Raw genomic sequence first — 27,073 nt, forward strand, 5'->3', positions numbered from 1 at the left:
GACTAGGCAGCCTTCAGCCAGATCTATTACGGAAGTTATGCAAACTCTCAGGCTGTCCAGGAGGGTTTGTGGCTATTATAACTAAAATTTTTCACACCAGCCTGACTGAACCCCCACACTACAAGTCAAAGCATCCCTTCTACCAACACTGAGAACTAGTTGTTAAACATTTACCAGCACACCACTGCATCACATGACAAGAGACCCTGCAGAACGCAAAGCATGCCAACCCAAACTATGCTGCCTGTGATGGGGGAGGGAGTCTGATCATCCAAGCAAGACTTGGCATGGAAAAATGTGCTGCTGAGCACTAGATCCAGCCATGCCTGAAGCCAAAACTGCTGTACATTTTACCAATGAGACTTACCTAGGGGCACTGTTTTCTAACTCTCACAAAGACATCATATGGACTAGCAGCTTGGCCCTGGAAGGAACAGGTAATAGTTTTCTCTGGAGTCTTCTGGAAGGGTGCCTGGAGGACCCATCCCAGAGCAACCAGCCAAGGTCAGTCAAAATCAGAAGCAAACATGGGCATAACAGCTGGAGGGGCTGGACAGAGGGGTGCAGCAGAGAGGCCCCCAGAGCTGAGAGGGGTGCAGGCAAGGGGTGAGACTCCAGAGCTGATCTGGAGGTTCTTCCCAGGTCATCTGGCCTGGCCATTTGGAGTGGCAGAGGCTAAAAGGCAGAGAGCAGGCCCAGGGCTCAAAGACCCTGTACTCAGAAATGGTAATGGAGATCCTTTTCTCTCAATATCAGGCAGTGAAACACATGAAGGGGAAAGTCCCCACAATCTGGGACAAATGGGGGTATCATAGGCAGAATCTCATGGCCTGAAGCTCTGCCTCCAGGGTCAGGAACTCCAAGCTGTTCCCCTGTCAGTTTCTTCTCTCTCTCTCTTTTAAATTTAAAGTACACCTCTGCTCTAAAATATTCAAGACTAATCTTCACTATGTTCCTCTAGGAACTTCTCCTAAAATGCAGATTTGGGGGTTACACCTCTGGAAAGGTGATCAAGAGGTTTGGAAGCCCCTGAGATACAACCTCTTTCTTTTATTGCTGGTTTTTCTGCAACGGCACCACTGCCAAAGGCAGCAGAAGCCAATGTATTGGAGTGGAATGGAGGTAGAAGGGTAGCTTTGGGGCTGTGGTGGCAGGCAGGACCGGCTGCACAATTTGTGGGGCTCAGTGTCAAATGAAAATATGGGCCCCTTTTTCAAAAATTACTAAGGATTTCAAGGCAGTGAAAGCAAAGCATTAAGACATGGGCCCTTCTGAGCCCAGGGCCTGTATGTAATGGCAAAAGTCACCCCATGAGACTGGTCCTGGTAGCTGGTCACCAGCTGCCTGTGGAGATCTTGTATTATCTGAATATGTATAATCTAAGGGATGCCCACCTGATTTTTAAGGACCAAGGCTACAGAGAAAGGCAGTGAGTCCTGCTGACCCCATCCTGACTTGGAAGGAGAGTTGCAGTCCTGGGGGACCTAATAAAGCAGATCTTCAGGGTTTGGGGACACTTCACTTTCTCCCAGGGTCCAGAGGTTCCAGAGCCTTGGCTTGGTCCCTGTTTGGCTCTGGAATGGATACAGAAATGTCTTAGGGAGATAGGAACAGAAGTGAAGGAAGACCCCAAATTTGGCAGCTCAGCTACATGGGAGACCACAGGCTGACCAGGTCAACCTCCATAGAGGACTATAATCCTGCCCTGCCTCCCAACCAGCCCCGAGTGCCTCAGGCATGACTGTTTCTCATTGGTCAAGTCACCCCCTTTTCATTCTGATCCTGTCCTGAAAAAGAAAAACAAAAAACAAAAAACAAAAACTAATAGGATGACCAACTCATCTCAGTTTGCCTGGGACTTTCCCGGTTTTAGCACTGAAAGCCCTGTGATCTGGTAAGCCTGGCAAAAAGGATGGCTGGTCACCCTAGAAACCAGTCATGGCAAATGTCCATAGGAGGCCTCCTTCTGAAAAGGATGGAGTCATTCCTGTGGCCAGGCATCTCCTAAGGTTAACTGGCTAAGACCCAACAATTGGATGCAGCAGGTGCAACTCCTTCAGCATCTCCAGGTACATTTTTCTGGGCATTGCCCAGCATCTTACATCAGTCACCATCATGCATAGCAAGGGCATCTTACTAACTGTGACTGCAGTTAGTGATTGGTAACAGCTGCTTTGGGTTTCTTCCACCTGAAAACCCCATCCACGCCCCGGGCAGTGCTTCTCATCTCTGGCTGCACATTAGAATACCCTGGGAGGCCAGGCTTTGTTGTTGTTCAAAATGCCTAGATCATTCTGACATACACCCAGGGTTAAAGGCCCACTGCTCTAGGGCCTAGAACAGTGGACATTTTACTGCCCTTTTTTCCAAAACAGCATTCTGAGGTCAGTCAGGGCCTGCCCAGGGTCTCCTTCAGCCCACCTCCCTGCAAGTAGAGGGGGTCTTATAAACAGGCATAAATCCTAGATTAAGCAAGTTTGTTTTGCATTTTTTTTTTTGAAGGGAAAGGGTCTCATTATGTTGCCCAGGCTGGTCTAGACTTCCTGGCCTCAAGTGAGTTTCCCATCTTGGCCTCTCAAGTAATCAGAATTATGGACATGCACCATGGCACAAGCAAGTATTTTAAGACCCAAAAGAATATCAGCCTTGTTTTATTTTCTTGATTGTCAAAGCATTTGGCACTGCTTTTGATGATCGATTTAAATGTTTTCTCTCCAGGTTCTTGCCATTTAAAGACTAAAACTCTGAAAGCTCCTGGTTTCACAGACAACGGTCAGGAGGCTCTATTGACTGTCCAGTTGGAATGTTCTTGCTCTGTGGATACAGTGAGTCTGATGACTAACCATGTTCCTTCCTTTACACTGGCTGCTAGGAAGCTCAGAGTCAATTTGTAGCTCACTTCTAGGAATTGTACAGACTTATACTTACTTTGCTAACTTTACTTCTGTTTTTATCTTACTTCCTGAGCCTACTTTCCCTTCAGCCCCATGTACTTAGCTATTTATTTTGTCTGATTGAATTGAATGTATACACCAGCTGCCACAAATCCTTTCAGAAGTGAAGAAGGGAATAATAAATAAACAAATAAAATGCAAATGGTAATGCTATTATTAGGAAGAGGCAGAGCTTCTGATTTTTGATGCAAAGCTACCTCCTCAGGATGCAATGCTTTTCTCCCTGACTCATGCAGAAAAAGTACGAATGCCTAACCCAGGAAGTGCCTTTCAGCCTTCTCTCTGACACTGTCTTCTGGCTTCTTCACACAGTTGTGGTAGACACTTGCCTTCAACAGCACACCATCCTCCCCAGTCAAGGCTATGATTCTCTCTACCGGGTTACAAGCTCAACTCAGCACTCTAGGAGAGTGATTTCACTGCTGGGGTGCGGTGCTGCCATAGTTGTTCCAATTAATTTATTTGATTTATTTTCAGGGTTATGAGAAGGGCTTTTGAAATCAAAATGCAAATGTAATTTAAAACCTGAATCAGTATTCTGAACCAAGAGCATGGGCATTTTTAACCGGAATGCAGGATAGTCTTAAATGCCTGAAGTTACGGCTCTTTGTGACTGATGACTTGGTTCTCCGTGGGGTTTTATTTGCAGATGCTAGGAACTTAGTTATTCCAAGAGCTCTCTTGTCCAGAAAGCAAGAGGCTATGTAGGGTGTTCAAGATGTCTTCACTTTCTTCCAGCTGCATGAGTGTTCAGAGGTTCTGTACAAATGGCTAAGGGAAACTCTCCATATTATAAGCGACATTTACAACTCAGTCCATGAACTGTATACCCACTTTCCATCATAGAATCCTAGTGCTGAAAATTATCTGGGTGAACATCCAATGCAGCCCTTTCGTTTTATGAATAAATAAGCTTAAGGGACTTGTCCAGGATCCACATAGGGAACGAGTGGCAGAGTTTGGACTGGGATCCAATCCCATTCACAACTCTCACCAACCCAGAATCAGGTGCATAAACTTCAATTCTAGCCTCTTAAGACAAGCTTACCAGGGATTTCCTCCAGTCCTACTCTACTTCCAACCTACTTCATATATTCAAGGTACCCTCCTGATGCCTTCTATGCTCCAAACCATCTGAATACACAGCCTTCTGAACCCATAATTGAACATGAGGCCTAATTGAAGGCTCCCATGGGCAACGGGAACTCTGTGTAGGGGAACCCAGCCTTGACTCCTCTCTCAAATCAGGGAATGCCCACATTCTGGACAGATGGACACCTTGCTTATTAGCAAACCACTATTGACAGGAATTGTCCCCAGCCTTGCACATTATCTCTTTCAGGGACCATCTCACGTTTCCAGGGAGATTACATGATTTTCAAAAGCCTCCTTTAGAGACAGTCCCACCCTTGCAAATTGGGACATAGTACAAAGAACATTCAGGGAGTAAAACCCAACCCACGCACCTCAGGGACTGTTGCCCTCCTTGTCTTCCTGAGACTGAATTTCCTGCAACACCTCACCCTTCCCCTTCCAGGTGCTCTGCGAGTTTAGGGAGAGGTGTTTGGTAAATTGACGGCATCTGGATCATATCAGAGATTTAAACGTCAAGCTAAAGATATTTTCTAGTCTTTCCCAGAGAGCTAAGATTTGAGTGCTCATCAATTCATCTCCTTCCTAACTACTTGGATTTTACACTGTAAATGTTCACAGATTAGCTGTTTCTAATGCGTCTCCATCTCAAATGGTAAAGCGGAAGCGCTCAGGCCCCACCAAGCTGCCAAGAAGTCACGAGCTGTAGGCGTGTGACCCATTGTTTTGGTGTTCAAGATTATAGTAACGCTGGCTGGAGTTTATTTCACACATCCACCCTGCTGTCTCCGGCTCTGATCCAGCCTACAGAAGGGAGGCAGAAGATTTTTTTAAATGATGGTAAACAATGAGGTCACAGCCCAGAACAGCCCAGCCCTCCTGGCCCCAGCCAAGAAAACACATTCTTAATGGTTACAGGAGCCCTATGGTTTGCTCTAAGTCAAGGAGTCATGGCTGGTAGGACCAACCAGACTGGGACTCACAAATTAGGAGATCCACTTAAGGGCAATGGCTTGGAACTGAAGAATTCTCACATGAGTCCCCAGATCAGTACCCTAGGCTCTAAACTCTAGCACTTAATGCAGTACCTAGCACATAGTAGGTGGTCAGTAACCCCAGGGGCCTTCCTCCCTGGGCTGTAATTCCAGAACCCAACACAGCACCTGGAACATAATTGGTAGTCAATAAATGTTGGGTGAATTATTGCATTCATAAATCAATAACCGGATGGATAGATGTGTGGAAGGATAAATGGATGATTTGATGAATGTTGTTAAACCTCGACTTAAAACTATCAAGTCAAAAAACTGGACTCAGCTCCTTGCAAGGCAATTCCTTTATGGGTTGAACCCTTACTCTTATTGGCACAAAATTCTCCCATTGATTGAACCAAAATCTATCATATTGTACCTTGCCCTTGGCAGTTCTAGCTTTCTCCTATCTTTCTGCTCTTTCTAGAGAGAATTTTCAAAGGCAAAGCAGATGCTTTCTGCATTCTCATTCTCTTCAGTATCATTAGAAACTAGTAAGAAATGCCATATTTTGTAGCTATAGAATCACAAGGGTAAACTTTAAGAAATCAACAAGTCTTTATTTCCTCTAAGACTCCACCTGTTCTGGTTTTCCCATGCATGAGTGGAATGATTTATCTGAAGAGTCCTAGGTCTGGGTCCTTGCTCCCCCTACCAACAGCAGCCATCTCTATATCAAGATGGCAGCCACAGAACACCGAACCCCCTGGACACTTCAGTGACTTTGTAGTGTGTCAGTTAGCTAGGCCAACCTACTTTTTCCAGAATCTTCTTTCGTATATGTTTTCAGTTAGAGTGGGTATATTTTTCCCAGTTCAGATATTTGAAAGGATCTCCTAGGCTCTACAGAGTATGCTCACATAAGGCTTTTATTTAAAGGCAACAGGGAATGAAAGAGAATACAGGGAAGCAGTGTAGGTCTGACAGGCATTCTGCAGCACAAGGTTTGTCCACAAGGGCCCAATCTTTGTGCCCACAGCCCACGTTGGATCTCTGGATTGAAATGCCAAGATCTGTGCTAGGAATCTTGGCTTCAGGAGAACCTACTGCAAAGAGCTATGTGGCTCTGTAAGTAGGCAAGTCTGGCTGCTCAAACTAGTGAGGCCAGGTGCAAACCACCAATAAAGAAGATAACATTGCAGATTGCCAGGGGAGTATTGGACCTTAAATAGTACATCCCTTGTCCCACTGCCCTTGTCTTGGTCAGGAGCCAAAAACCAAACATTGAAATATCCCCAGAAATAAAAACAGAGCTTTGCCAGTGATATGGTTTGGCTCTGTGTCCCCACCCAAATCTCATGTTGAATTGTAATTTCTGGTGTTGGAGGTGGGGCCTGGTGGGAGGTGATTGGATCATGGGGTGGTTTCTAACGGTTTAGCACTACCCCCCTGGTGCTGTCTTGTGATAGAGTTCTCATGAGATCTGGTTGTTTGAAAGTATGTAGCACCTCCCCCTTTACTCTCTCTCTCTCTCTCTCTCTCTCTGTCTCTCCTGCTTTGCCTTCTGCCATGACTATAAGTTTCCTGAGGTCTCCCCAGAAGCAGAAGCCTGTGCAACCCACAGAACCATGAGCTTGTTAAACCTCTTTCCTTTTATAAATTAACCAGTGTCAGGTATGTCTTTATAGCAGTGTGAGAATGAACTAATACAGCCAGTATCTCTATGGTGGAACACAAGAGAGATTCTTGGGAAATTAGAAGGGCAGAGGGAAGCAAGTGTTGTTTTGCTGCTCACACATGTTGCTGATCTGCTGACTCGCCTCATTGGCAGGAAGCCACTGCTGGGCCTGGAAGTGCTCTATCTTCTCCTGGATCCTCCTTCAGTTTCCGCTTTCTGGGCCAGCCATCTATGTTTAGCTCCACGACAGAAGGCCCCAGCTTCTCCAAGACACCCAAACCACCTACATCAGAGGCAACAAGAAAAGACACAGGTTTTAATTCATCTTTGTGGGGTTCCACCTTGTACCTATGGATTCCGACTTGTTCTTGATCTCTCCACTCTGTGTCCTTCTTTCCTTCCTAACTGCATGCCCTGTGAACTTAAAGCTACAACATCACATGTGAAGACAATAACTTTCCAGAAGCTACTTAACCAGTTCTCATAGTGATGTAAGGACATATCTCTGTAACAAATCTTTAAAAATATGTGTCTGTCTATCTATCTATCATCTATCTATCTATCTATCTATCTATCTATCTATCTATCTATCATCTATCATCTATCTATCCATCTATCTATCATCTCCCAGTGGCTCTGCTTCTCTGGTTGAATCCTGACCCCTGGCTGATACAGGTATCCTGCCACCTTCTGGGAGCCTAGCCATTGGCATCTTCCTCCTTTTGTGTTGCAGAAAATGCCAGAGGTTGGCCAGTTCCCTAGGCTCTGCCTCTATGAACACTGCCATTTGAATTGTAAGCTCCTTCTAACAGTCTCTATTCTATGTGCAGGTGGGAGGCTGGGCAGGCAGTCCTGCTCTTCACTATGGAGTGGGCTGCAAAGACTTGCAAATGCCGGATAGACAGCCCAATAAACTCAACTAATTTCTCACAAGAGGGAAAATGCCAAACAGTGACAAGAAATAACTGAAGAAGTCCACTAGCCATGAAAAATAGTGATTCTTGGATATCTAATAAACCTTGAGACAGGAGAGTAAGGTAAGATCACTAGACAGAGACAGGGGTGCCTTACCATATGGATTTCAGGGCCAACTTCCAGGGCATCCCTTGACATTCACAGAATGCCCCAGTGTGCATGTGACATAAAGATATATTTTCTCTGGACTCAAACCCAACAGGCAGAGCTTTGCACATCTCTTATCAGAGAGGTTGCAAATTGGCAGCCCATGGGCTGAAGTTGGCCTGCCAATATGTTTTCTTTGAACTCAACAGTGTTTTTAAATTTTTTGCCAATTTCCACAAATTGGGGATTTCACATTAAAAAAAAAACAAAATATCCCACTTTTCTTGAAAAAATCAGAAGGTTTGGCAAGTATTGGCCTTTTTTCCTGCATGGCAAAAATTGGCTGTAGCTGAGTAACAGCTGCTCTTGTTAAACAGGGATAGAACTCTCTAGCTCATGCTGTTCCACCCAGCCTGCTTCTCTTGCTTATGTTACCTGCCTAGCTTCTGGAGGCATCTAAGTTTACAAGCACTGGTATTCCCATCTGTAGCAGATGTTGCCTGGCATCCTGCTCATATCCTTTCCCATTGCAGTAGAAACCCAAGCTGGACTTCAAGCTGCCAGGATCTGCACCTTTTTGCCTGAGGACTTTCTTTGGCAGCCACTCCCTCTCTGGTTGCTCCCCAACAGGTCATAAGTGCACCTTCTCAGCAGTCTTCAACTGATGGGAGTTGGTGTATAAATACCCTAGCTTCCTTCCTGTTGGTTGGAATAACTCTGAGGCACACATATGGTACCCTGATTTTCAGAGTTCCCCAATGCTATTAAGTCCTAGATACCCACAATGGTAGCTGACTTGATAAAATGCCCTTTAAAGGCTGCCTTATCCTCCCTATCTCTCCTCCCCTCTCCTTTACCAGTATTTTTTTTACCACCTGAATAAACCACTTGTACATTTTATTGTACAGTAATAAGAATTCATAGTAGTTATGTTCTGTAAAGTTGCATGAACACTGAATTAGCAAATACTGAACAATTGTTCCTAGGAGAAATAGAGAGTTAGGTTCCTGTGAGCTTCCAGTCACAACATTTTTGTCAGCTAATCAATAGATAACCTTGTTTTAGGTATGTCTATGTTTAAAGACACCTAAATTAATATACATTATTAATTCATTGGCATTGAACTCATGGCCAACAGCCCTATGACTTATGCCTAAATGAAGCTCATCTCACACATGTGTTTTCTGTATGAGGCACATTGTAGCCTTCTTTTGCTCAGGAGCACTAGACAGTCTTCAGCACTACATATGGGGACCATTTTAAACATCAAAATAATCAATAAAAAGCACAAAAATTGGAAAAACATGGTGCTATGCCGAATATGAAAAGGACACTTGTTTACAATATGAAAGCTGAAACGTGAATGCAGAGTATTGCTTTGTTTGACCTTAGCTGAGAACACGTGCATTGAGTAACTCAAATTTTTTGCTGCTCTGTGCATATCCATAATCAACTGTGAAAGTGCCAAGAATATTGATTCTGGAAGTTACAAATTAATTTTAGTGAGTAGGCAAGTTTGTAAATAGGGAATTTGTTAACATTGAGGATCAATTGTACCCCAGAGTCTGCCTCTAGGGGACCTCAAATGAGGACATTATTAGAAGTGCTTTCTCTTCAAGTAATTTCCTCTTCAAATATTAGTATTTATAATTCAGAAATATACACAACTGGGAAGAAATATAACACAGTGATTTTCAGGCATTGGCCAATAGGTAGCAGAGGTAATGATCCCTGAGAGAGAGAAAACAAATGAGGCGAGTCCTGTGATTTACCCAGTGCATTGCCTGGAGGCAGTTACAAGGCTATAGTGCAGGAAGAAGGAAACCAGGTGGAACTTAGTGGTTCCCCTGAGTTGAAGAGACTGAGCTGGAAGTCTGGGGAGGTCAAGGAGGTTACAGTTTGTAGTTCTGAAGAGTAGAGAGCTACACCCAGAGAGAGCTCCAGTGATTTGCGGAGCCTTCATATGAGTTCTGATCAGAGCAAACATGTGAAGTAACAATGCAATATGTGTTCTGGGAAAAGACTCACCTGAAAGGAGCAGAGGGAATAATCCTAAGAGCTCACAGAGAATTAGGTATAGTTAGTGTTTCCACCAGTCGAAGTGGAAAACCCTGTACTTCATGGGGCATCAGATAGAGTACTCAGAAGGGTCTTGCCTAAGTGTTGGGGAAAAAATTGACCCTTAACTAAGGACTGCTCAAAAAATTAGGCTATTTTCCAGTAACTTAACTATATTCTAGAACAAAACTCAATGATATTTATAGGAAAACAAAAATGTCCAACACTCATCAAGGTAAAATTTACGATGTCTGACATCAAATTAAAAATTACCAGTCATGCAAGAAGCAGGAAAAGATAACCCATAGTGAGGAGAAAAATTAATAGAAACAGACCAAGAAACAATGCAGATGATACAATTAGTAGACAAGGACTTTTAAACCATTATTATATTTTCCACATGTTTGAGAAAGTAGAGGAGACATTGAGTATGTTAAGTAGAGACATGGAAGATATATATAAAAAAAGATTCAAATAGAACATCTAGAGATAAAGTTAGAATGTCTGAGATGAAAAATACACTGGATGGGATTAATAGCAAATTAGATACTACAGAAGAAAAGATTAGTTGAATTGAAGACATAGCAATAAAAACTATTCAAGATGAATTCAGAGAAGAAAAAAGTAAGATAAGTCAGGAGCTTTATTACAGTATGGCTTCTAATGGCTTATCATTCGAGTCTGTCCCCGGAACCTTATTGACACATAGTGCTTGTGGCCCTTGGGAGGGCACAGAAGGGAAAGCTGGACAATGGGCTAAGTTTCCTAGATATAGTGTGAAGCAGAAGAATGAGGCTCCTGCCCAGGCTCAGGCTCCAGATGTCTCCAACACTCTCTAACTTTCCTTTTTCAGGCCTTAGAGATGTGGTGGGTAGCTGCTTCTACCTGTTATATTTTAAGAATATAGGTCAGGCGCGGTGGCTCACGCCTGTAATCCCAGCGCTTTGGGAGGCTGAGGCGGGCAGATCATGAGGTCAGGAGATTGAGACCATCCTGGCTAACATGGTGAAACCCCGTCTCTACTAAAAATACAAAAAATTAGGCCAGGCACGGTGGCTGACGCCTGTAATCCCAGCATTTTGGGAGGCCGAGATGGGCGGATCACGAGGTCAGGAGATCGAGACCATCTTGGCTAACACGGTGAAACCCCATTTCTACTAAAAATACAAAAAATTAGCCAGGCGTGTTGGCGGGCGCCTGTAGTCCCAGCTACTCGGGAGGCTGAGGCAGGAGAATGGCGTGAACCCGGGAGGCGGAGCTTGCAGTGAGCCGAGATCGCGCCACTGCACTCCAACCTGGGAGACACAGTGAGACTCCGTCTCAAAAACAACAACAAAAAAATTAGCCAGGTGTGGTGGCGGGCACCTCTAGTCCCAACTACTTGGGAGGCTGAGGCAGAAGAATGGCGTGAACCTGGGAGGTGGAGCTTGCAGTGAGCCAAGATCGCACCACTGCACTCCAGCCTGGGTGACAGAGTGAGACTCTATCTCAAAAAAAAAAAAAAAAAAAAAAAAATATATATATATATATATATATATATTTAACTGACAAATAAGAATTGTATGTATACAATGTGAAATTTGATGTACATACACATTATCTAACAATTACCACAATCAAATTAATTAAAATATCCATCACCATCCATAGTTATCATTTGTGTGCATGTGTGTGTGTGTGTGTGTTGAGAACACTTAAAACCTGCTCTTTAATCCGATTTTAAGTAAACAATACAGTATTACTAACTATAACCACCATGCCGTACATTCGATCTCCAGAACATCTTCATCTCATAACTGAAAGTTCGTACCCTTGATCAACATCTCCCCATTGCCCCCACCCACTGCCCCTGGCAACCATGTTTCTACTCTCTGCTTCTATGAGTTCAACTTTTTAAGATGAGACCATACACTTTTGAAGGATGTTCTTCTGAGGAAATAGGAAAGAATGGCTATGAAGTTTCCTGTCTCCTCAGTTCTTTGCTCAATTTTTGTCCTCCTATAAACATAGTTTCTTTCTGTTTTAAGACTTGCTACTCTTAAAGCAGAATAACAAAATAAAGAAATCAATGTCTTAAATATTACACTAAATTTTCATAGCTCTTGTTTCTCTCTTTAAAAAAATTTTTTTAGAGATGGGGTCTTTCTATATTGCCCAGGCTGCTCTCAAGCTTCTGTCATCAAGCAATTCTCCTGCCTCAGCCTCCCAAAGTGCTGGGGTTTTGGGCACAAGCCACTGGACCTGTTTTATAGCTTCTGTTTCTATTGGATGATAAAATATAAAATCAAGGATGGGTTTGCCTTTCTCAGCAGCGTCTCTGAGCTTTTGTCTTAGGCCATTTTTAGTGCTATCACTGAATGCCACAAACTGGGTAATTTATAAAGAACAGAAATTTATTGGCTTACAGTTCTGGAGGCTGGAAAGTCCGATATCAAGGTGCCAGTATGGCAAGGGCCCTCTTTCTGCATCAAAACATGGCATCAGGCACCACACAGCAAAGGGCAAAGAGACAGAGAGAGCAAGAAGGGGTGAACCTACTCCCACAATAGGGAACTCACTGCCATGATAAAAGCTTTGGTTCACTCACGAAGGTAGAGACCACATGATCTCAACACCTCTTAAAGGTTCTATCTTCCAATTCTGTCACAACGGCAATTAAATTTCAACAAGAATTTTGAAGGAGACAAACATTCACACCATATGAGCCCGTTCTCAGATATTACTAAATACACCCTGAATAAATGCTGGGGTCCTGCACAAAAGAATATTAAAACCTCAGTAAGACACTACTAACTTTCTTTTAATTATAAACTATTTCAAACATACTGAAAACTATATAGTAGACACCCACATATTTATATTGCAAGTTTTTTAAAAGTTGATAATTTGTTGTATTTGCATCAGAACTTTCAGTTAATATTTTGAAGTTATGGATATATACAGATATAAAGAATGGAGCTAAAGCCTCCTTTCTCCCCTTCTAGTCTCTTTTTTCCCTCCATTCCCAGAATTAATCATCTCCTGAAGGTGTTTTTCTTTTCAATAATTTTATATATTATCATATATGCTTAATATGGAGTATCATTTTGATTATTATAACATTTACATAAGTAATATCACGCTATCCTTTTGCAACTTACTTTTTTCACTCAATATTATGTTTTAGAAATTTATTTGTGTTGATTTGTGTAGATTTAGTTCATTCATTCTAACTGCTTTATTTTATGATGTTACATGAACATTTAGTAATTTCACGTGTTTTTGCTATTACGGTGCTTCAGTGAACATCCTTGCAAATGTCTCCTAGTGAACATGTACAAAAGTTTCTCCCAGAAGTAGAAATGCTGCATTATAGAGCGTGTGTGTCCTCAGCATTACTGGGTATTCCCAGAATATTCATCAAAGGACACCAATCTACACCCTTAGCAACAGCATAGAAGCAGTCCCTTTCCCCCATATCTTTAGCTGAATCACTATTATCAGGTTTAAAAAATTTCTATCAATCTATATGTAGACTCTCTATTCTGTTCCATTGATTTGCTTCTCAATTATATGCTAATACCACACTATTTTAATGATTATAGCTTTATAAATCTAGATACCTGCTAAGAGGGATTTACGTCCTTGTTCTTCAAAATTATCTTATTTATTCTTGTTATTTTATTCTTTTGTAAGAATTGTAGGATAGATTGCTTGTTGTATTAGTCCGTTTTTGCACTGTGATAAAGAACTTCCCCGAGACTGGATAATTTATAAAGAGAATAGGTTTAATTGACTCACAGTCCCACATGACCGGGGAGGCCTCAGGAAACTTACAATCATGGCGGAAGGGGAAGAGGCACCCTCTTCACAAGATGGCAGGAGAAAGAAGAGAAAACAAAGGGGGACGAGCCCCATATAAACCATCAGATCTCATGAAAAGTCACTCACTGTCATGAGAACAGCATGGGGGAAACCACCTCCATGATCCAATCACCTCCCTCTCCCTCCACAGGTGGAGATGGCAGGTCCCTCCCTCAACACGTAAGGATTACAATTCGAGATGAGATTCGGGGACACAGAGTCAGAGACTATCACTTGTCAAAATTTATGGAAAGCTCAGTTAGCACTGGATGTAATGACAGCGAATTTCTAGATGAACTTGGGAAGAATTGACATCTTTTTCACATAGAGTCTTTCTATCCAGGCTCATCTATGTCTCTCCAGGTTTACTTTGATTCCTTCAATAAATTTTATAGTTTTCCCATATATTGTGTAAGATTTATTACCAGGAAGTTAGAATTTTTGTTGCTGAAATGCCACTTTTCACTTACCAGAAAGGTGAAGATCAAAAAGATTAATAACACTCTCCACTGGTAAGATTATAGAAAAATGGACAATCTCATAATTTATTAGTGTAAGTGTAAATTAATACAACCTCTTTGGAGAATAATTTTAATAGCGCTAAACTTTTTAATGCATACATTATTTGAGACATTTCATTTCTAGAAATTATTCACAAATATATGCACAAATATGTAAAATTTTTTGTGTGTGATATTAAGGCAGTATAATTCTAAAAGTATAAAATTGGCCACAACCTAAATGTGTATCAGTAGAAGCTTGGCTAAATCAATCATTGATTAGTTGATCTTTTCAATAAAATATTACACAGCCATTAAAATGAGGCAGCTTTATAAATACTTATATGAAAAAATATGCAAGATTTTAATTTTTTCTTTTATCTGTTTGCTTTAGATTTACTTTGCTCTTCTTTTTCCGGTGTCTTAAGGAAGTAGGTTAGGTTATTGATTAGAAATCTTTCTTCTTTTTTAATATAAGCATTTGCAGCTATAAATTTCCCTGTAATACTGCTTTAGCTACATTCAATACTTTTTCTTTTTTATTATTATACTTTAAGTTCTAGGGTACATGTGCACAACATGCAGGTTTGTTACATATGCACACATGTGCCGTGTTGGTGTGCTGCACCCATTAACTCATCATTTACATTAGGTATATCTCCTAATGCTACCCCTCCCCCAGACCCCCACCCCACAACAGGCCCTGGTGTGTGGTGTTCCCCACCCTGTGTCCAAGTGTTCTCATTGTTCAATTCCCACCTATGAGTGAGAACATGCGGTGTTTAGTTTTCTGCCCTTATGATAGTTTGCTCAGAATGATGGTTTCCAGCTTCATCCATATCCCTACAAAGGACATGAACTTATCATTTTTTATGGCTGCATAGTATTCCATGGTGTATATGTGCCACATTTTCTTAATCCAGTCTATCATTGTTGGACATTTGGGTTGGTTCCAAGTCTTTGCTATTGTGAATAGTGCCCCAGTAAACATACATGTGCATGTGTCTTTATAGCAGCATGATTTATAATCCTTTGGGTATATATCCAGTAATGGGATGGCTGGGTCAAATGGTATTTCTAGTTCTAGATCCTTGAGGAATCACCACACTGTCTTCCACAATGGTTGAACTAGTTTACAGTCCCATCAACAGTGTAAAAGTATTCCTATTTCTCCACATCCTCTCCAGCACCTGTTGTTTCCTGACTTTTTAATGATTGCCATTCTAACTGGTGTGAGATGGTATCTCATTGTGGTTTTGATTTGCATTTCTCTTATGGCCAGTGACGATGAGCATTTTTTCATGTGTCTGTTGGTTGCATAAATGTCTTCTTTTGAGAAGTGTCTGTTCCTATCCTTTGCCCAATTTTGATGTGGTTGTTTGAGTTTTTCTTGTAAATTTGTTTAAGTTCTTTGTAGATTCTGGATATTAGCCGTTTGTCACATGGGTAGATTGCAAAAAATTTCTCCCATTCTGTAGGTTGCCTGTTCACTCTGATGGTAGTTTCTTTTGCTGTGCAGAAGCTCTTTAGTTTAATTAGATCCCATTTGTCAATTTTGGCTTTTGTTGCCATTGCTTTTGGTGTTTTAGACATGAAGTCCTTGCCCATGCCCGTGTCCTGAATGGTATTGCCTAGGTTTCCTTCTAGGGTTTTTATGGTTTTAGGTCTGACATTTAAGTCTAATCCATCTTGAATTGATTTTTGTATAAGATGTAAGGAAGGGATCCAGTTTCAGCTTTCCACATATGGCTAGCCAGTTTTCCCAGCACCATTTATTAAATAGGGAATCCTTTTCCCATTTCTTGTTTTTGTCAGGTTTGCCAAAGATCAGATGGTTGTAGATGTGTGGTATTATTTCTGAGGGCTCCATTCTGTTCCATTGGTCTCTATCTCTGTTTTGGTACCAGTACCATCCTGTTTTGGTTACTGTAGCCTTGTAGTATAGTTTGAAGTCAGGTAGTATGATGCCTCCAGCTTTGTTCTATTGGCTTAGGATTGTCTTGGCAATGTGGGCTCTTTTTCGGTTCCATATGAACTTTAAAGTAGTTTTTTCCAATTCTGTGAAGAAAGTCATTGGTAGCTTGATGGGGATGGCATTGAATCTATAAGTTACCTTGGGCAGTATGGCCATTTTCATGATATTGATTCTTCTTATCCATGAGCATGGAATGTTCTTCCATTTGTTTGTGTCCTCTTTTATTTCGTTGAGCAGTGGTTTGTAGTTCTCCTTGAAAAGGTCCTTCACATCCCTTGTAATTGGATTCCTAGGTATTTTATTCTCTTTGAAGCAATTGTGAATGGGAGTTCACTCATGATTTGGCTCTCTGTTTGTCTGTTATTGGTGTATAGGAATGCTTGTGATTTTTGCACATTGATTTTGTATCCTGAGACTTCGCTGAAGTTGCTTATCAGCTTAAGGAGATTTTGGGCTGAGACGATGGGGTTTTCTAAATATACAATCATGTCATCTGCAAACAGGGACAATTTGACTTCCTCTTTTCCTAATTGAATACCCTCTATTTCTTTCTTCTGCCCGATTGCCCTGGCCAGAACTTCCAACACTATGTTGAATAGGAGTGGTGAGAGAGGGCATCCCTGTCTTGTGCCAGTATTCAAAGGGAATGCTTCCATTTTTGCCCATTCCATATGATATTGGCTGTGGGTTTGTCATAGATAGCTCTTACTATTTTGAGATACATCCCATCAATACCTAATTTATTGAGAGTTTTTAGCATGAAGGGCTGCTGAATTTTGTCAAAGGACTTTTCTGCATCTATTGAGATAATCATGTGGTTTTTGTCTTTGGTTCTGTTTATATGATGGATTACGTTTATTGATTTGTGTATGTTGAACCAGCCTTGCATCCCAGGGATGAAGCCCACTTGATCATGGTGGATAAGCTTTTTGATGTGCTGCTGGATTCAGTTTGCCAGTATTTTATTGAGGATTTTTGTATCGATATTCATCAGGGATATTGGTCTAAAATTCTTTTTTTCTGTTGTGTCTCTGCCAGGCTTTGGTATCAGGATGATGCTGGCCTCATAAAATGAGTTAGGGAGGATTCCCTCTTTTTCTATTGATTGGAATAGTTTCAGAAGCAATGATACCAGTTCCTGTTTGTACCTCTGGTAGAATTCAGCTGTGAATCCGTCTGGTCTTGGACTTTTTTTGGTTGGTAAGCTCTTAATTATTGCCTCAATTTCACAGCCTGTTATTGGTCTATTCAGGGATTCAGCTTCTTCCTGGTTTAGTCTTGGGAGGGTGTATGTGTCCAGGAATTTATCCATTTCTTCTAGATTTTCTAGTTTATTTGCATAGAGGTGTTTATAGTATTCTCTGATGGTAGTTTGTATCTCTGTGGGATTGGTGGTGATATCCCCTTTGTCATTTTTTATTGCGTCTATTTGATTCTTCTCTCTTTTCTTATTAGTCTTGCTGGCGGTCTATCAATTTTGTTGATCTTTTCAAAAAACCAGCTCCTGGATTCATTGATTTTTTTGAAGGGTTTTTTGTGTCTCTATTTCCTTCAGTTCTGCTCTGATTTTAGTTATTTCTAGCCTTCTGCTAGCTTTTGAATGTGTTTGCTCTTGCTTTTCTAGTTCTTTTAATTGTGATGTTAGGGTGTCAATTTTGGATCTTTCCTGCTTTCTCTTGTGGGCATTTAGTGCTATAAATTTCCCTCTACACACTGCTTTAAATGTGTCCCAGAGATTCTGGTATGTTGTGTCTTTTTTCTCATTGGTTTCATAGAATATCTTTATTTCTGCCTTCATTTCTTTATGTACCCAGTAGTCATTCAGGAGCAGGTTGTTCAGTTTCCATGTAGTTGGGCGGTTTTGAGTGAGTTTCTTAATCTTGAGTTCTAGTTTGATTGCACTGTGGTCTGAGAGACAGTTTGTTATAATTTCTGTTCTTTTACATTTGCTGAGGAGTGCTTTACTTCCAACTATGTGGTCAATTTTGGAATAAGTGTGATGTGGTGGTGCTGAGAAGAATGTATATTCTCTTGATGTGGGATGGAGAGTTCTGTAGATGTCTATTAGGTTCCTCTTGTTGCAGAGCTAAGTTCAAGTCCTGGATATCCTTGTTAACTTCCTGTCTCATGGATCTGTCTAATGTCGACAGTGGGGTGTTAAAATCTCCCATTATTATTGTGTGGGAGTCTAAGTCTCTTTGTAGGTCTCTAAGGACTTGCTTTATGAATCTGGGTGCTCCTGTATTGGGTGCATATATATTTAGGATAGTTAGCTTTTCTTGTTGAATTGATCCCTTTACCATTATGTAATGGCCTTCTTTGTCTTTTCTGATCTTTTTTGGTTTAAAGTCCCTCTTATCAGAGACTAGGATTGCAACCCCTGCTTTTTTTTTGTTTTCCATTTGCTTGGTAGATCTTCCTCCATCCCTTTTTTTGAGCCTATATGTGTCTCTGCACGTGAGATGGGTCTCCTGAATACAGCACACTGATGGGTCTTGACTCTTTATCCAATTTGCCAGTCTGTGTCTTTTAATTGGAGCATTTAGCCATTTACATTTAAGGTTAATATTGTTATGTGTGAATTTGATCCTGTCATTATGATGTTAGCTGGTTATTTTGCTCGTTCGTTGATGCAGTTTCTTCCTAGCATCGATGGTCTTTGCAATTTGGCATGTTTTTGCAGTGGCTGGTACCAGTTGTTCCTTTCCATGTTTAGTGCTTCCTTCAGGAGCTCTTGTAAGGCAGGCCTGGAGGTGACAAAATCTCTCAGGATTTGCTTGTCTGTAAAGGATTTTATTTCTCCTTCACTTATGAAGCTTAATTTGGCTGGATATGAAATTCTGGGTTGAAAATTCTTTTCTTTAAGAATGTTGAATATTGGCCCCCACTCTCTTCTGGCTTGTAGAGTTTGTGCTGAGAGATCTGCTGTTAATCTGATGGGCTTCCCTTTGTGGGTAACCCGACCTTTCTCTCTGGCTGCTCTTAACATTTTTTCCTTCATTTCAACTTTGGTGAATCTGACAATTATGCGTCCTGGAGTTGCTCTTCTCGAGGAGTATCTTTGTGGCGTTCTCTGTATTTCCTGAATTTGAATGTTGGCCTGCCTTGCTAGGTTGGGGAAGTTCTCCTGGATAATATCCTGCAGAGTGTTTTCCAACTTGGTTCCATTCTCTCTGTCACTTTCAGGTACACCAATCAGATGTAGATTTGGCCTTTTCACATAGTCCCATATTTCTTGGAGGCTTTGTTCTTTTTTTTTTTTACTCTTTTTTCTCTAAACTTCTCTTCTAGCTTCATTTCATTCAGTTGATCTTCCATCACTGAAACCCTTTCTTCCAGTTGATCGAATTGGCTACTGAAGCTTGTGCACACGTCACGTAGTTCTTGTGCCATGGTTTTCAGCTCCATCAGGTCATTTAAGGTCTTCTCTATGCTGTTTATTCTAGTTAGCCATTCATCCAATCTTTTTTCAAGATTTTTAGCTTCTTTGCAATTGGTTCGAGCATCCTCCTTTAGCTCGGAGAAGTTTGTTATTACCGATCATCTGAAGCCTTCTTCTCTCAACTCATCAAAGTCATTCTCCATCCAGCTCTGTTTTGTTGCTGGTGAGGAGCTGTGTTCCTTTGGAGGAGAAGAGGTGCTCTGATTTTTAGAATTTTCAGCTTTTCTGCTCTGGTTTGTCCCCATCTTTGTGGTTTTATCTACCTTTGGTCTTTGATGATGGTGACGTACAGATGGGGTTTTGGTGTGGATGTCCTATCTGTTTGTTAGTTTTCTTTCTAACGGAAAACTTAGCTGCAGGTCTGTTGGAGTTTGCTGGAGGTCCACTCCAGACCATTTGCCTGGGTATCACCAGCAGAGGCTGCAGAACCGCAAATATTGCAGAATGGCAAATGTTGCTGCCTGATGGTTCCTCTGGAAGCTTTGTCTCAGAGGGGCAGTGGCCATATGAGGTGTCAGTCGGCCCCTACTGGGAGGTGCCTCCCAGTTAGGCTACTCGGGGGTCAGGGACCCATTTGAGGCGGCAGTTTGTCCATTCTCAGATCTCAAACTCTGTGCTGGGAGAACCACTGCTCTCTTCAAAGCTGTCAGACAGGGACAATTAAGTCTGCAGAAGTTTCTGCTGCCTTTTTTTCAGCTATGCCCCTCTCCCAGAGGTGGAGTCTACAGAGGCAGGCAGGCCTCCTTGAGCTGCAGTGGGCTCCACCCAGTTTGAGCTTCTCTGCTGCTTTGTTTACCTACCCAAGCCTCAGCAATGGCAGATGCCCCTCCCCCAGCCTTGCTCCTGCCTTGCAGTTCAATCTCAGACTGGTGTGCTAGCAGTGAGCAAGGCTCTGTGGGCGTGGGACCCTCTGAGCCAGGCACGGGATGTAATCTCCTGGTGTGCCATTTGCTAAGACCATTGGAAAAGTGCAGTATTAGGGTGGGAGTGACCCAATTTTCCAGGTGCTATCTGTCACGGCTTCCCTTGGCTAGGAAAGGGAATTCCCCGACCCCTTGTGGTTCCTGGGTAACACGATGCCTCGTCCTGCTTCAGCTCACAGTCCATGGGCTGCACCCACTGTCCTGCACCCACTGTCTGACAAGCCCCAGTGAGATCAACCCGGTACCTCAGTTGGAAATGCAGAAATCACCCATCTTCTGCATTGCTCACGCTGGGAACTGTAGACTGGAGCTGTTCCTATTCAGCCATCTTGGAAGCTCCCACATTCCATAAGTTTTTAGCATGTTGTGTCTTCATTTTCTTTTATTTCAAAGTATTCTGTAGGTTCTCATGTGATTTCTTCTTTGGCCCATTAGTTATTTCAAGTATGTTGTTTAGTTCTTAAATATTTGTGAATTACTCAAATTTCTTTCTGGCAGTGATTTCTATTTCATTCTATTTTGGTTGGAGAACACACTTTGTATAATTTAAATCCTTTTAGAGTTACTGAGGATTGTTTAATGGTTTAGTGTATAATCTCTCCAGGAGAAGGTTCCATGTACACTTGAGAAGAATGTATTTTACTATTGACGGGCAGAAGAAAGGGACCCCTCTTAAAATCTCCTTTCTCTCATATCTTACTCTCTCTTCCCTACAGTTCTTTCACAGCATCTTTGTTTTTTTTTTGTTCTTTGTTTTTCTCCTTCTTCATCCTCCCTCTTACCTCTTTATTATATAATCAACTTAGCTTCTCCTATGATGGCTTCTCCTCCTCTTCTTCCTTTTCCTCCTTCTCTTTGTTCTCCAGGTTTTCATTATTCAGATTCTCCTAGAACAAAATAGAACCTGAGAACTGACCCCAACTTAAGAATTCTCCCCCTTTCCCCATGCCTCTTTAATTTAATCTCTCTTTACCCATTTTTCTTTTTTTTTTTTTTTTTTTTTTTTTTTTTGAGATGGAGTCTCACTCTGTCGCCCAGGCTGGAGTGCAGTGGCGCAATCTTGGCTCACTGCAAGCTCCACCTCCCGGGTTCACGCCATTCTCCTGCCTCAGCCTCTCTGAGTAGTTGGGACTACAGGCGCCCGCCACAGCGCCCAGCTAATTTTTTGTATTTTTAGTAGAGACCAGGTTTCACCGTGGTCTCGATCTCCTGACCTCGTGATCCCCCTGCCTCGGCCTCCCAAAGTGCTGGGATTACAGGCGTGAGCCACCGTGCCCGGCCTCTCTTTACCCATTTTTCTGAACCTGCATTGCAAAAAGTAAAAGAACCAGCCTGGCAAGGAGGGAACTCTCAATATGATCAGATCACTAGGGTTAAAATAAGCTGGTGAAGACAAATTTTCCTTCTACATCCACCTTCCATGGGTCACAGACCCCATGGGAGATCCTTGTAAACAAAGTCTTAATCAACCATAGCAGGATTATCCTCCTGCCTCAAAGTCTCCCACTGTAAATTCCATCTCAGCCCTCTGTGTACCTAATGGAACCAAATGTGAAGCTTTGATAGTGGCAACCTCAAAGTTGGAATAAATTTAGCTTAATTCATTATTGATACTCTACTAAAAAGCCCCTTTGAAGTCACAGCATCAGCAGATGCCAAAAACATAAGATCCCTCACAGTTGTCTAAGCTCTTACAGCCTATGGAGTGGTGGAAAGGTAACTGCACTTTTGTTGAACAAAGACTTAGAAAAAATATCAGATATTTATATTTTATTTTTCGCATATTAACCCAGATACTTGTACACATCTTTATGATTGCTCTCAGCACATTATATGGCTATAATTATTTGTGGGCCTTACTGGCTGTATCTTATTCATCTTTTTATTCCTTTGCTAAGCACTATGCCTGGCACATAGTAGAAATTCAATAAACATTTGCAGAATGATTGGAGACAACACAATAATAAATAGACCCAGTAGGGCTTCACAGTGCTTTTCCAAAAGAATATTTATAGGTACTGAAAACCCAGTATATTGGTATCATAACTCAAAATCTATCCCAAGCCCTGTGTTATTTTTTTTTTCAGGTATAGTCCCAAAAGTTCAGTGGCATTTTCAATCCCTTCAATCCTACTTCCAGCCAGTGTAATTATTGGCAAAGCCTATTTCAAATGTGTGCTACAGATGCACATGTGTGCTCACACAAACACACACATGCACACATGCACACCCACATACACACATATACACGGGCTACATATTTTCTAATCTGAGCATAGAGGATGGTGCACTCACCCTGCCTTCTACACCAGGAGAGGACCTTTATTCTAAGAATTAGAGGGATAATGGAGGACAGAGATGCACGTGTCTCCTAAACCTCTCAGACCTTCAAACACACCTGGACCTCAAATGAGGGGATAAGATTTTTGAGGTACTTATATATTTTGTTGTCATAATTTCTTCTGCACCCTAGCCTTTTCCTTATTCTGACAACTGGCATTACTGGTCTTCATTGCTTCCAGAAAGGAATGGCATTGCAGAATGCTGATAGCATTCTATCAGAATGGAATGCTTGGCTTTTGAGGTTCAGAACACTAGATCAGGACATAAATAAAAAATTGGTAAGAATACCTGAAGAGCAACAACAGAGCCTCCCTGTTCTGTGCAAGGGCCAGAGTTTCCCTGAGCAGAGTCTGTTGAGAGTGAGACTATGGCATCGACAGTGTCTCATATCACCCAGTGAGGGCTCATGTGGCCAGCCTTAGGATGGTTACAATAAGAATTTTTGTCTCTAGTTCAGCAGAACAAGAGAATCATTGATGGCTGAAAAGATGGAAGAAATAAGGAGAGAATTTCTCCTGGAGTGTCCTCAGCATGAAATTGAAAGGCACACCACCTAAATTTTTTGGTAGCCATTCTTCCATTACATTTGCCTCTGGGAGCTGGCAGGAGCTTTCTGAAGTTTTGTTTCTAGGCTCAGGAAGATGTTGATTTGGGTCATGGCCATTGTCCATATCTAGGTCATTCCAGAAGGCACTGTTAGGGGTGCTCTTGCCTCCCCATCCCCCTAGCAGGCTGGATCCACATGGGGTGAGCATAGCGTCATTACCTCCCTCCCAGTGTGACACTCACCTGGCATTAGTGAGCAGTCTACTGAGCAAAAGAGGTAGTTTCCTGAAAAACTGTCCTTGGAAGAAAAAGTAGAATTGAGTGATTAGAATCAGTCCTAGAATCCTGCTAGAGTCACTGGGATTAACTGGGTTTTTAGAATAGGTTGACTTTATAATGTCAGGTATGGCTTTAATTTACTCTTTAGCATATTATTCTAGGCATAATACAGAGTATACTGAAGAATGTTTGACTTCTGTTAGGACTTTAAATCTAAGAGAGTACTAATTACATAATTACACACTTTACTACACAGAATACAGATAAGAAAACTTGTCATAGTCCGGTTTATGTAAAAAAGCAGAAATAATCTTGCTGAATACCATAGGAAGTTATTTACTTCACCAATTAATTTACTCCACAAGTATAAATAAAACAGAAGAGATAAATTATTTATGTTGGTTGATACCTGTGTCTTAGTTTGGGTTCCCCTGAAAGCAAACTCTGAGATAAAAGCTTGGATGTAGATGGTTTATTTAGAAGAGAACCCAAGAAGTACAAGTATGGAGGGGGGGACGGTAAGAAAGAGACAGTGAAAAAAGGATGCACGATGAACAGGTTACCACTGTGGACAACTGGGTCCTCGGTCCTGCCAGGAACTCTAGAAATCCTAGAACTCTAGGAATTCTGGAGAATTATGTAAACTCTATCTCAGAATAGTCCCACCAAGCCTATTCACTATTACCTACTATTACCTACTGAAATATTTATCCACCAGTTTCCTTTTCTTAAGGATTGAAGTTGTTCCTGAAGTTAAATCCCTAGCACTTCTTGCCTGCTCTGCATGAACGGTGAGCCACTACCTCACGCTAGGGAAGCCCTCAGGCAGAGAGATGCAGGCCCCGGAGGTGGGAAGCTATTTCTGCACACAGTTACTGTCCATCTGCAGCTGCACGTGAACTCAGAGCTGGGGCAGAGAGAATAGAGAGCAGTGCATCTGCCACGGCTGCTGCAGTCTCTTTGGGAATTAGAACATTTCTAAATTTGTGTATATATCTTTTAAGTCCCCTATGCCGTGAGAGGAATTGTTGAAGAGAAAGCAAAGAGACTTTAGATTCTGGTGGGTCCCTGAAAAGTATCCTAAACTCCTCTGCTAAGCCAAATCCCAGGACAGAAATGATATAGGGAGATAAATGACAGTAACCCCCAGTAGTGTCCCCATCTTTTACAGCACAGGGAAATGACAAGATCCCAGACCAAATAGCATGGTGTGGGAGCAGAAGAAGCCTCTTGGGTGTTTAGCCTGGTGGGTGTAAGGTGGCCTCACAGAGTCCCTCATTCCCCTGAGAAGAGGGATGTGGGCATGTCACAGAAGTTGTGACCCACAAAGGCCTTGGTATGGAGAGCAGGTGGATGTAGCAAAACCTTTCCAGAGAAGTGTCTGGAGACCAGATGGGGACAGAGCCCTTTCAGAGGACTCTGATGTAGATGACAAGGACAAGGACAGGTGCCTGGGCCCTGTCGGACCCCCACAAAGTAGACCTTGCCCTGGGGAGAAAGTGAATGGTGAAACCTTGAACCTCCTGATGTTGGTTTTACTACCAAGGAGGAGGGGTTCATGAATTCACTTACAGTAAAAATAAAAACTTTCATCCTGCCTTGCACATCTGAGCCTATGGCCTCCATACACATGGGACAAAGCTCCTTTGTTTCCTTCTCATACCCAAGCAGAACATATCCTGGGACCAGAGAGAAGCAACTTGAGTGTGGGCCCCTTTCTTGTCATGTAAGGGAGATGTGTTCTTTACACAAGTGCTCTAAGAACTTAGCATACATTAGAAGCATTCAGAGGGCTTGTTAAAACATAGAAGCCCAGGCCCACCCCCATAAATACTGGCTCAGTAAGTCTGAGAAAGGCCTAAGAAGGACCTTCGTTCTTGGTTACCTTTTGATATGGTTTGGCTGTGTCACCACCCAAATCTCATCTTGAATTGTAACTCCCACAATTCCCATGCGTCCTGGGAGGAACCCAGTGAGAGGCGATTGAATTATGGGGGTGGGTCTTTTCTGTGCTGTTCTCACGATAGTGAATGAGTCTCATGAGATCTGATGGTTTTAAAAGCAGGAGTTTCCCGCACAAGCTCTCTCTCTCTGCCTGCCGCCATCCATGTAAGACATGACTTGCTTCTCCTTGTCTTCCACCATGATTATGAGGCCTCCCCAGGCATGTGGAACTGTAAGTCCATTAAACATCTTTTTCTTCCCAGTCTCCAGTATGTCTTTATCAACAGCGTGAAAATGGATTAATATGCCCTTGCATTCAGTGATGGCCCTGCTGGTCATGGCTGTGCACAGAGAAGGCACTTCAGGCACTGCAGACACCAGGCCTCTCCATGTTAGCCCTGTGTAAAAGCCATTCCCTGCCCATGCTTGCCTCTGTGCCGTTTAGACACACAGTAAGATCCTACTCTGCAGCACTGTTCCTTCCCAGTAAAATCCATAGCCAGATCATGAAAGAAGAAAGAGAGAGTGAGGATGTGGGCTAGGCTACCTTGGGCAGTCTGAGGGAAGGGAGGAGTTGGGGTTGGTCATTTGGATAAGTGGTTGCATGCCATCCATTTCCCTTCTTCCCTTTCTGAGGTCCCGGAGTGTTACCTTGTTGTTAAGAAATTATTTATTGCATAGTGTATATCATATCACTCATCTCTGAGAGTCATTTATTGGACAACCGTGTGTTGCCAGGCCAGGCACTGTGCTGAGTGTGAGAGAGACAAAGATGGAGCAACCACTAATGGGGGAGACCAAAAAGCAAACAGCCATCACTGTGTGTTATAGCTGTCTCAGTCCATTTGTGTTGCTGTACAGGAATATCTGAGGCTGGGTAATTTATAAAGAAGTTTATTCGGCTTGCACTTCTGCAGGCTGTACAAGAAGCTTGTGCCAACATCTGCTTCTGATGAGGACCTCAAGCTGCTTCCATTCATGGTGGAAGGCAAAGGGGACCCTGCACCTGCAGGGATTACATGGCGAGAAAGGGAGTAAGCAAGAAATGGGGGCGATGCCAGCCTCTTTTTATCAACCAGATGTCACAGGAACCAACAGAGTGAGAACTCATTCACCCCATCTCCCCTCTGCCCCAAGCAGGAAATTCACCTATACATGAGGGATCCACCCTCATGGCCCAAACACCTCCCATTAGGCCCCACCTCTAACACTGGGAATTAAATTTCAACGTGAAGTTTGGAGGAACAAACATTCAAACCATAGCAACAAGTCAGACAAAAAAATGCCTGGGGTTAAGTTATTTGGGGAATTGCCTCTCCAGCTTCCCTTATTCTTGCTCTTTTCACCTCGGCTTGAGATGGGAAGAACAGCGACTGGGCTGTTGATGACATCTTCTTGAATTGCTTGGGCCAGGTCTGCTATTGCTTTGCAGAATTTTTTTTTTTTCACTAGCTGATGTCTAC

General features: G+C 42.3%; 1 protein-coding gene across 1 annotated transcript in view; it reads left to right on the forward strand.

Annotated features, from left to right (window-relative positions):
• Positions 1 to 27,073, forward strand: part of GALNT15 (polypeptide N-acetylgalactosaminyltransferase 15) — a 91,185-nt gene that overhangs the window by 5,999 nt on the left and 58,113 nt on the right. The window contains exon 2 of the mRNA XM_055295513.2: positions 2,719 to 2,825. The gene's annotated coding sequence lies outside the window, so the exon portion shown is untranslated. The remainder of the gene's footprint in view (positions 1 to 2,718; positions 2,826 to 27,073) is intronic.

The sequence above is a fragment of the Symphalangus syndactylus genome, chromosome 10, assembly GCF_028878055.3.
Source record: "Symphalangus syndactylus isolate Jambi chromosome 10, NHGRI_mSymSyn1-v2.1_pri, whole genome shotgun sequence".
Lineage (NCBI taxonomy): Eukaryota > Metazoa > Chordata > Mammalia > Primates > Hylobatidae > Symphalangus > Symphalangus syndactylus.